Source organism: Schistocerca serialis, chromosome 8 (assembly GCF_023864345.2).
Source record: "Schistocerca serialis cubense isolate TAMUIC-IGC-003099 chromosome 8, iqSchSeri2.2, whole genome shotgun sequence".
NCBI classification, from domain to species: Eukaryota; Metazoa; Arthropoda; class Insecta; order Orthoptera; family Acrididae; genus Schistocerca; species Schistocerca serialis.
This window is the reverse complement of record NC_064645.1, coordinates 196,394,956-196,406,263: the sequence shown is the minus strand read 5'-3', so window position 1 is coordinate 196,406,263 and position 11,308 is coordinate 196,394,956.

Below are 11,308 nucleotides of genomic sequence, written 5' to 3'. Positions count from 1 at the left end.
GGTAGTCGATAATCCGCGTTATCCCGGCGTAAAGTGCAGTGCAGTGCTATGCATTGAGTTATCGCCCCCCCCCCCCCCCCGCCCCCCCAAAGTTGAGTCTGATCAGGAAGAGACTAGCATTCATTATCTTTGGGGGGATAATAACGCGGAGCACATCAATCGCCGAGTGGTTTCGTAAATCCACCTTGAGTGTCATGTTGGGCCGCTTTTCCGAGATGGAAGCCAACGGCTCAGCTAAGGTACTCAGCAGAATTCTACACCTGGACATCCATATACATGTCCACGATCCATTAAATGGAGGGTCTAGCTATATCAAGCTCCGTAAAGATATAGCTAATATACAAGCGTGCATTAATGTCCAAAATAGAGAAGATCAGGCTTGTTTGCATGGTCAATCCTGGCTTCCGAAAGAAATTATAGAGATCGCCCTTCTCCTCCAGGTACATACAAAGTCAGTGATATTAACAGATATTATAACATTGATGATATTGAGTTCTCCGTCAGGATCCAGGACATACCTAAATTCGAGGCACAAGATACCAGAAGAAAACAAGTCAGACGAGCATGACAAGCATGTCGTAGTCGGCCCCCTCCACTTCTCAAAATTTGCCGGTGAGCGTGAGCTGCATGTAAATATGCTTCTCTTTTATGAAGGTGACAATTATCACTATGCCTGGATCAAGGACATGTCCCGCCTCCTTTATTCCCAGTTAAGTTACAAACGCTGTAAAAAACATATTTGTTTAAGGTGTCTCAATTATTTCTCCTCTGCACGATTATTAGCTACGCATCTAGTAGACTGTACTTCCAAGGATGCAGTACGTGTTATTATGCCCACGGAGGAAACCAAATTCATAAATTTTGGGAGTGCTCACCACCAGGAGCGGTGTCTGTTTGTTGTGTACGCCTACTTTGAGTGCCTCCTCGCTCCTGTGACCCGCGGTGAAGGCGATCCTACGACCTCACACACCACCTTTACAGAAAAACACGTACCTTATGCCGCAGCGTACCAAATTGTATCGTCATATGACACCAACCTTAACCGATACAAATCTTACGTCGGGGATAATCCATCGATTTGGTTGCTCTCTGAGCTTGAAAAATTTTCACTGGAAGTTGATAAGCTGTACAGCGGCAACGTTCTCATGACCAAATCGAAGGAGAATGAAGATTTGTATAATAAAGCCACCGAGTGTCATATTTGTGGGCTATCGTTGGACAGAGATGCGGAAACTCCTCGTAGGGACCACTGTCATCTTACAGGGAAATTCCGTGGCACTGCTCACAATGCGTGAAATTTGAAGTACCAATTACCTAGGCACATACCAGTTTTCTTTCATAATTTAAGTGGGTATGATGCTCATTTTCTAGTTGAGCACTTGGCCGATTTCAGTGCGGAGAAAGATCAGGTGAGTGTCCTACCTGAGAGCGTCGAGAAGTACATATCATAATCCAAACGAATGACGTCAAGAATTACGCTGCGCTTCTTCGATACACTACGTTTTATGCAGGCACCACTACAGAAACTTGTTGAAACTCTACCTCCGGCGGATATGCATATCACTCGAGCTGCATTTCCCGACGAGGAAAAGTTTCAACTTGCGACTAGGAAAGGGGATTTTCCATACGAGTATGTGAATAGTATGGCGAAACTCGACGAAACTAGGCTACCCGACATAACTGCATTCTTCAGCAACCTCACAGGCGACACGATAACGAATGCAGAGTATGAGCATGCCGTGAATGTCTGGCGGGAATTCAACATTTCTAATTTAGGAGAGTACGCATGTCTTTACATGGACACAGACGTGCTCTTGCTTGCGGACGTTTCCGAGAAGTTCCGGAGTCTATGTATGACCACATATTCTCTGGACCCTTCCTTTTATTACACGGCACCTGGGTTGTCTTGGGACGCGATGCTCAAGAAAAGGAAGTGCAGTATCGAATTATTGACCACCGATCCTGACATGCTTGTTTTCTTGGAGCGGGGTATCTGGGGGGGGGGGGGGGGGCTCTGCCAATGAATTCATAGACACGCGAAAGCAAATAACCCACAGATGGGTGACAGGTTTAACGCATCCCTTGATTCAAGTTATATAATGTATCTAGATGTGAATAATTTATACGGGCATGCCATGCTGCAATCACTGCCGATTGGGAGTTTCGCTGGCTGTCCGAAGATGAATGCAAGGTATTAGGAGGAAATATCAGGGGGGGGGGGGGTATGGCCGCCGATTCTGACGTAGGGTATGTTGTGGAGTCAGAACTGAAATACCATATTAGTTTGCATGACGCGCATGCCTATTTGCCGCTGTGTGCAGAGCAACTAGTTCCGCGATGAGGTTCCACACCGAACCTGATGACAGCGCTGGGGGACAAGCAGAGATACATCATTCACTATCTTAACCTCCAGCAATGCCTCAGCTTGGGTATGGAGCTGGTTAAAATCACCCGGGCCATCGCCTTCAAGCAGTCCCCCTGGTTGAAGGAGTATATTGATCTGAATACGAGACAGAGAACTTCCGCGTCGCGTGACTTTGAGAAACATTTTTTTATAAATTAATGAATAATTCAATGTTCGGAAAAACTATGGAGAATTTGAGGGAACGACGTGAAATTTTTATTAGAACGCAATGGGATGGGCGTTATGGCGTACAAAAATGCATTGCCAGACCAAATTTTAAACGGTTCACTATTTTCAATAAGAATTTTGTTGCTGTGGAGATGGATAAAACTGCAGTAGAGTTTACTAAACCTATCTATGTGGGGATGTGCATACTAGACCTATCCAAACTCCACATGTACCGCTTTCATTATGAGTTTGGGTAAACTCATTTTGCAGATCCTAAATTACTATATATAGTGCAATACTGAATGAGAGTGTTTTGTAGTGTGTATCAGCTTGCGTACTTCCGTGTATGTCTGAGTGTGTGTGAACGTGTGCGAGCCTGTGTTAAGTGAGCAGGTATGTAAATATTATTTCTTCTATCAAAAAAAAAAAAAAAAAAAAATCATAAAAAATCATTTAAAAAATTAAAATAACCCCATTTATAAAAAAAGTCTCTATATATTTTTGTATATTTCTTTCTGCACTATCACTAGTCAATGGCTGTATCACTGAAAGCAGATAAAAATTTTACACCTCTTATAATCAAATAGAAGAAGACGAAAATACAATTTTTGCAGTTCGCATCTGCTTTGATATTAGTAGTAGTTGTAAGTTTCACCTGCCGCTAGCCATCCAGTCAGAACTAGTTTCTTAAGAATGTGAGTTCCACCAATTAAATTCTTTATATATACTTCACTGTGGAAAAAAATCTTTATACCCAGAAATATGTATTCACCTGCTTGTTGTAGTGAAAAATGTCTAGAGCTACTTGCTTCAATGAAATATGATTTAAACTGCTAGTGGAAAATGTTTTAGAGCCACTATCTTGAACAAAAAATACGTTTGCCTTCAGTTAAAAAAGTGCTTCTGATGGAACTTCACTAGACATATTATTTACCTTGTAAGATAATATAATTTCGTTCTAGTACCTCTGCTTTTGTTTTATATATATACAATGAAATGATGTAAAAACACGTATCTGCAAAGATCAGAACTTTCATATTTTTACTTGAAGACAAATAATGTATCTGTAAACTCAAATAATGTGAAAAAAATGTGAATCATTTTACTGTAAACTGATATGTCGCAAACTAAATCTGAATTGAATAATAAATTCACTTATTTTATTGTAAAAAAAATGCCCGAGATTGTTATTAATTGACCCTCAATCATGATCCACACACGTTGCACTGGCACAGAGAGAGACCTATAAGATTTTTACTGATTTAAAGACAGAGATGAAATCTGAATGACGCGTGGTGGACTTTGTCTGTCGGTCACAAACAGACCCCGCCACTCTCTTTGTGGTCCTGTCACTTTAAACGGCGGGCATCTGGCGAAGCCGACCCTAGCACTCTCTCTTTCAGGACCTGTCACTTTCAACGGTTGACTCATCTCCGCGCCGAGGAGGTGGAAGCAGGTAAACTGTCTCAGACAGCTCCAGTGGAATGCGCTTAACGAACAGTATCACCAATAAACTTACTTCTATGGAAGTAGGTGTCACAGAAAGAAAACAACAAGATTTCTTATGGAGAAAAAAAAAATATTTATTTGTTTGTGAGCCATTTTAAAACTAATTTAACATTTTCAGATGCTGACACAAAACTTTTTTTCTTCTTCACACGTTTGCTGTCTAAGTTGATGGATAGGTGGACAATCGTAGTATTCCAGGTTCTTGATAGCCGCATATTTGAAGATTCGACGCAGCCAGCTACTCGTCTCATCGCCTTTAACCTAGATTACTGTCTCCTTGTGATCAAATACTCTCAGCAATTGCAGCAAATGTTTATGGGAGATGCCAGGGGCGTCCCACTTAATGATAAAATCTTGTTAGCCACATCGCGCTTCTGACTGTCTTATTGCACTTGACGTCTTTAAATGGTTTCGCCTATTTAACTCTTGATACAAATGTTCCTATTACTCCATCACTTTGCGTGCATGCTATTAATGCACAGTCTTTAATTATGAAATGCTTGTACTCATCATAGTAAAATCCTTGAACGTCAGCTATGATCCTCACACCTTCAGGTAGCATCGTTATCTACGCTAGAGCTAGCAGAGTGCGTTGCACTACACCAGTGAGCGGACAGTAGTTAACGAGACGATCATGCAAAACGAGAGCATATGCCGAAGTCTGACCAAGGAAGTTTGCTGAAGATTCAGATTCAATCCGTACATCTATAGGTCCTGATTTAATTATCTCATTCTGTTTTGAACAGTCAATCACGATTATTGGCACTAGCTTCTTGAAACTCTGTGGGCTGAGTAGGCTTCCTTCATTTTCAACACCTACGTAGTAAGATGCTCGGAATCTTGCATACATGTCAAATGCCAGACTGTATACACTGCTGTCCCACTGTAGATGTAGATTCTCATATGGGTAGTATTCTGAATTCAAGTAGACTCTGGCGTTAGTTAACTTACAGTGGTCAAATTCAGTTGAGTCCTTTGATACATTAGCACGCCTTTGAGTTTGAAATGCTAGTATGATGAGTCGAGGTGCTTCCAAATACACTGATGTTTTAATAGCCCAAGTATGTGTGGACGCTGTAGGTAGGACTGGGTATCCAAAAAACTGTCATGATCGGAAAGTTAGTGGTAGGCAGGTGCCAGCATTCAGAACTTTTATGAGCTTCAAGCGCTCCTCGTCGGCAACGGTAATGTGAGGCATTTTCCATGATATACTATTAATCTTGATTTGAACATCCTCTGCAGCTGTTTGAGAGAATGAATTCGCGTCACTTGCACTTCTCACCAAAATAAGTTCCCGTTTAGCGTTGATAATTATTCGCTGAGTATCCTCAAAATAACCCATAAGCATTTTTAGTGGCACGCAAGCGGTAAATCGGCTTTGCCCACCCTCCCCATCCGCTGCATCTATGAACCACCCAGCATTTTCCAAACTGTTTGAAACGGAGGGTGAGGTTGAAACGTAGGTCTTAAGGGCTGATGTAATGCCAACATTTCTAGTTCGGTCTATTTCAATTCCGTTGAGTTCATAGTGTATCTCTTGAAACAGGAATGCTACGGCATTTCGAATGAGCTTCGAGAGCCCTACGGCAGCCCCGTCCGCTTTCTTATATGTGTAGTCCAGATAGAGGAATCTCTTGCTAGGCAGTGTTGCCACCTCCTGCTGCTGGATAACAATCCTAATTTCATCATTTTTGTTAAATGTGCTTGATGCCTAGGGTTTGTGTGAGTGGTATTCATGACGAATAATTCGGTCATCTTACTCTACTGAGTTACGCTGAGCGACGTCATTCTGCGGCTTTAAACCTGCTGAAATGAGGAATTCGTAATTAAGGCGTGTTATCACCTTGCCCTTCCGCGTTGCACTAACGGGTTGTGAGCCTGGTGTGCTAGCTTTATACCTTATTCCCATCTCGCCTTAGATGCAGGCGTACAATGATCTCTTCTTCTCTAAAGTTAACAAGCTGATTATTCTGATCCACAATACGCAGTTCAAGGTAGTCCAGTGTCTGTACAGTCACCGGGAGATATATAGCGTTTGTGGGGGCTTAAACTATTTTATACCCTGTGCCGACTGCTGGAAAGAATCCGTAAATTGAGTGAATCAACTTATCGTTCAGGTATGAGTTTGTGGCAATATTACACTCAACGTGGATTGTACTCACTGGGAGTATATCTACAGCATGATCTGATGGATAAAATTTAGTTCCGTCCTTCACCAACACACGATCCTTCGCAAAACCTAGCAGTGGACCAATTGAATGCCTCTGTGTAAAGTCGATCGTAGCACTCTCTGTCCGTATTTCAGATTTAAGGGTATTAATGTTTGCCCGTAGTTCAATACCTTTTTCTGACTGTTTTAAGAGTTTGTTTAAATCATCAATATCGTAGGCACCAGGTTGTATTTGTAGAATCTCCTTCCAGCCGTCAATTTCAAGATGTAGTTTATTGTTGCTCTGTGTAATATTTGGAATGCTGTCATAAGTCTCTAGACCAATCAGTGCAATACTGCAGTCCCCTGCACTTAAATCAATCGGCGGAAAGTAATTTGCGCGTGATACTGATCCTCGCTCTTTTAAAGTCAGAGTGTACGACATTGATTCTAAACATGAAATGATGGTCATGTGTTCAATGACAGCTCTTTTATACATCGCGCACATGATCTGACGATGGCGCATTCTAGAGGGGGTTCGCCGTCGCTGTAATGAGGAACATAGCGCAGAGATGACCACAGAGATATGTGTTAAAGTCCTGATATCGCCAGACATTGTAGAAGACGCGTCTTTTGCTGGTGAAGTAGCGTTGTAATTCTTCAGGTGGCTGTAAATCGCCGAATGATTTCGAAATACTGAACTGTATTTGGACTTTTCTTAACATACGCAACCCAATGGGTCCCTGGAGCCCCAGCAACATCTAAATTTACAATTCCGCACTCATTAGTCCGCCACATGGTCTTCGGTAATGTATTCTGCATTAAGACGCCTCGGAATCCACGAATGTGAAGTTTTTGTATAATGATTTTAACTAGATCTTTATTCGTGAGCGCTCGGTCGGGTAGGATAACTAACGGACTTTTTTTATTTATGAAGAGACCTAATCCTTTCTTGTATGGTTTCAAGTAGAGACCTTCTCCGATAGCTGCTGCCTCCATAGTGCGATTATGTCTTCTAGCTTCCTCTAGTTGGGCTTGTGCATTCTGTGCGTTTTTGACCGTTTCGGCTACAGCTACGGCACCGCCTGTGAGTGAACCTTTAGCGGACAGTGCTGCAAGGGCTGGAACGAGAAACGGGATAATTCCGCCCGAAGTCTTTGGTAGTGGTAGGACCCTAGGTGGTTCTTCTTGCTCCCGCCATTGAACACACGTTTAGCTGCAGACATCGAGGTGAGAATACAATTTTTCCAACAACCGGGTTTGTTGTTCTTCTTCCTGTTCTTCTTCGCTCGCAAAGCTGTTCGCGCTGCTTTCATAATTCGTTTGAAATTCATCACACCCAAGCCCAACTTAATTTTCCCACGCATGGTTTTATCAACCACGAATGCAGCAATGCGTTGACGTATTTCGAGATCTTTTCTTCGCCTTATTTGCTTGGCTTTATCTGCTAATATGCGGTCGGCGACGTGGCGTGCTGGGATATCCTTATTTGCTGCGTATGCGAGGTCGTGCTCAAGGCAGGCTTCGTCTAATAGGATAATACCTTTATTGCCACGTGCCAGGCGCTTCTGAACCTTTGTTCCAGGCCCACAGAAGTTATATCCGGGAATGTGCAATTCAACAGGCAACTTGTCGAGAACGCCACCTCAACCTCTTATTATGATGTGCCTCCTATCGTGCATGGTACACTACTGAGAAGATAGAGGTCTACTCTCCCCGTTATATACTAACATGTCAGCTTCGATCCCACTGTTTTCTGATGATGGAAATCCTAGCCATTTAACCAGTGCTCTATTCCCACGACGTCTTATCACGCACTCGATGAGAAATACATCTGGTTCAGAACTCTTCTGCAATTCCTCCTTGTAAAAGCATCCTGCAATTTCTTCGCCCTTGTTGTCCTATAAGGTATATGTCCTAGGGTTGGTTCGCTGCATTTTGGACACTGTGAATATCTCAGCCGACCAATTTGGTACGTACGATTTCTCTAACGCGGTCTTGTGTTTTGAAATACGTACTACGTCGCCTATATTGAGCCTCTGTTTGCGAGGGTCGAGCATTTTAATCTGGAAATATACTGTGTCCATGAGTGAATTATCGCGTACATCGATCGGTCTCATTTTTATTGTACTATGTTTGGTTAGATTATACTTTGCAATTATCTGTGAGAGGATATCTACCCACTTGTAGGAACCGCGAAGATTAAACTGCATCCACATTTGAGCTTTGATTTTTCTCTTCAACCGCTCGACGATACTAGCTTTAAGGTGGGTAAACGTGGAGTAGTGGCGTATGCCATTCCGCGCCATCACAGTCTTGAAATGGTCATTGTAAAACTCCCCACCGTGATCGGTTTGAAGATTGGTCGGGCATCGATTCGTTCCTGTCCGCAACAGACGCTCAAACACCACAGCAATATCTCTACCGGATTTCGTTTTCACAGGTAATGCCCAGGCGAATTTAGAGTATGTATCAATAACCATTAAAATGTATTTCAATCCATTATTATGAGGTGAATATCGATTCATATCTACAAGATAAGCTTGCCAGAGGTCATCCAGCCCTTTAATCATGACATGTCTACGAGGGTATGTTTTGTGTGTTGGCTTGTGCAGTTCTCGAACCATGGTTTCCATAATTGTTGGATGATACCTCACTCTCGAAGCTCTGAAATTATGGATACAACCTCATTCGACTGAGCTGTATTGCCCGCAGCAGCCGAAGCCATCAACAGTCGAAGTCTGTCAATTAGTTCATCTGGGTCATAGTAATATACACTCCTGGAAATGGAAAAAAGAACACATTGACACCGGTGTGTCAGACCCACCATACTTGCTCCGGACACTGTGGGAGGGCTGTACAAGCAATGATCACACGCACGGCACAGCGGACACACCAGGAACCGCGGTGTTGGCCGTCGAATGGCGCTAGCTGCGCAGCATTTGTGCACCGCCGCCGTCAGTGTCAGCCAGTTTGCCGTGGCATACGGAGCTCCATCGCAGTCTTTAACACTGGTAGCATACCGCGACAGCGTGGACGTGAACCGTATGTGCAGTTGACGGACTTTGAGCGAGGGCGTATAGTGGGCATGCGGGAGGCCGGGTGGACGTACCGCCGAATTGCTCAACACGTGGGGCGTGAGGTCTCCACAGTACATCGATGTTGTCGCCAGTGGTCGGCGGAAGGTGCACGTGCCCGTCGACCTGGGACCGGACCGCAGCGACGCACGGATGCACGCCAAGACCGTAGGATCCTACGCAGTGCCGTAGGGGACCGCACCGCCACTTCCCAGCAAATTAGGGACACTGTTGCTCCTGGGGTATCGGCGAGGACCATTCGCAACCGTCTCCATGAAGCTGGGCTACGGTCCCGCACACCGTTAGGCCGTCTTCCGCTCACGCCCCAACATCGTGCAGCCCGCCTCCAGTGGTGTCGCGACAGGCGTGAATGGAGGGACGAATGGAGACGTGTCGTCTTCAGCGATGAGAGTCGCTTCTGCCTTGGTGCCAATGATGGTCGTATGCGTGTTTGGCGCCGTGCAGGTGAGCGCCACAATCAGGACTGCATACGACCGAGGCACACAGGGCCAACACCCGGCATCATGGTGTGGGGAGCGATCTCCTACACTGGCCGTACACCACTGGTGATCGTCGAGGGGACACTGAATAGTGCACGGTACATCCAAACCGTCATCGAACCCATCGTTCTACCATTCCTAGACCGGCAAGGGAACTTGCTGTTCCAACAGGACAATGCACGTTCGCATGTATCCCGTGCCACCCAACGTGCTCTAGAAGGTGTAAGCCAACTACCCTGGCCAGCAAGATCTCCGGATCTGTCCCCCATTGAGCATGTTTGGGACTGGATGAAGCGTCGTCTCACGCGGTTTGCACGTCCAGCACGAACGCTGGTCCAACTGAGGCGCCAGGTGGAAATGGCATGGCAAGCCGTTCCACAGGACTACATCCAGCATCTCTACGATCGTCTCCATGGGAGAATAGCAGCCTGCATTGCTGCGAAAGGTGGATATACACTGTACTAGTGCCGACATTGTGCATGCTCTCTTGCCTGTGTCTATGTGCCTGTGGTTCTGTCAGTGTGATCATGTGATGTATCTGACCCCAGGAATGTGTCAATAAAGTTTCCCCTTCCTGGGACAATGAATTCACGGTGTTCTTATTTCAATTTCCAGGAGTGTATATACTGTGGGACTTGATTGCTCACTCCTTTATGCTGAAAATCTACACCCTCACCGACACTTTTAGTTTGCTCATTGGGTAAAGGTTGTATAATGGTAGTGTATTTAGAGTTTTCAGGCTTTTTCAGTGTTCCGTCAGGATTTTTGTACAGATCAGTCACGTTAGTTATTTCCCGATGGACTTTGCGATCATCGGCTGAATATTTTAAGTTTTTTGATGGCCTTAGGAAGATTAGGTTCATTAAGCCAGATGTTCTTTTAAACTCTGTATCACCGATGCGTATTGTGCTTTTGGATAAAGTTATAGTTTGAGAGCGCAGCATGTACGGTCTCTCCCTGCTGACACCAAATGTTCTTTCTATCTTAACGGTCAAATACTGGTTGGTGAATTCTGCGATTGGGTCATTATTATGCAAAGCTATCTTGGTCATAGATTTGGTAACAGGTTTAAAAGTTTCATTTAGTGTTTGCTTGCGATCTATATGCCCCAACTTCTTCAACGCTTTGTTGTACTTCTTCTACTCTTTTTTCCTACGCCACCTTCTTCAATAACAACGGCCTCAGCTTCTATCACGCCCTCAATTGCGCTAATTCTGTTCTATATCCGGTTTTGGTTAATGGCAAGAAGTTTCTGGGTGTCCTTTAATTCCCTTGAACTTTAACTAGTCTGGACTCAAGATTTGTAAATTTGATGTCGGTGTACATTCGGGCACTCTGTCTTCGCACACCTAATCTCCCAGATTAAGCGTCCGCCATGCGTGCGAATTTGTCCATGGTGAAATGTTAACTGATGGGATAAGGTATTTTCGTACGTTTATATATGGAGAAAGTCTTGGAAGTTCCGGCTATACCTACGGTCATTTAGTTTACGGGTTTTATC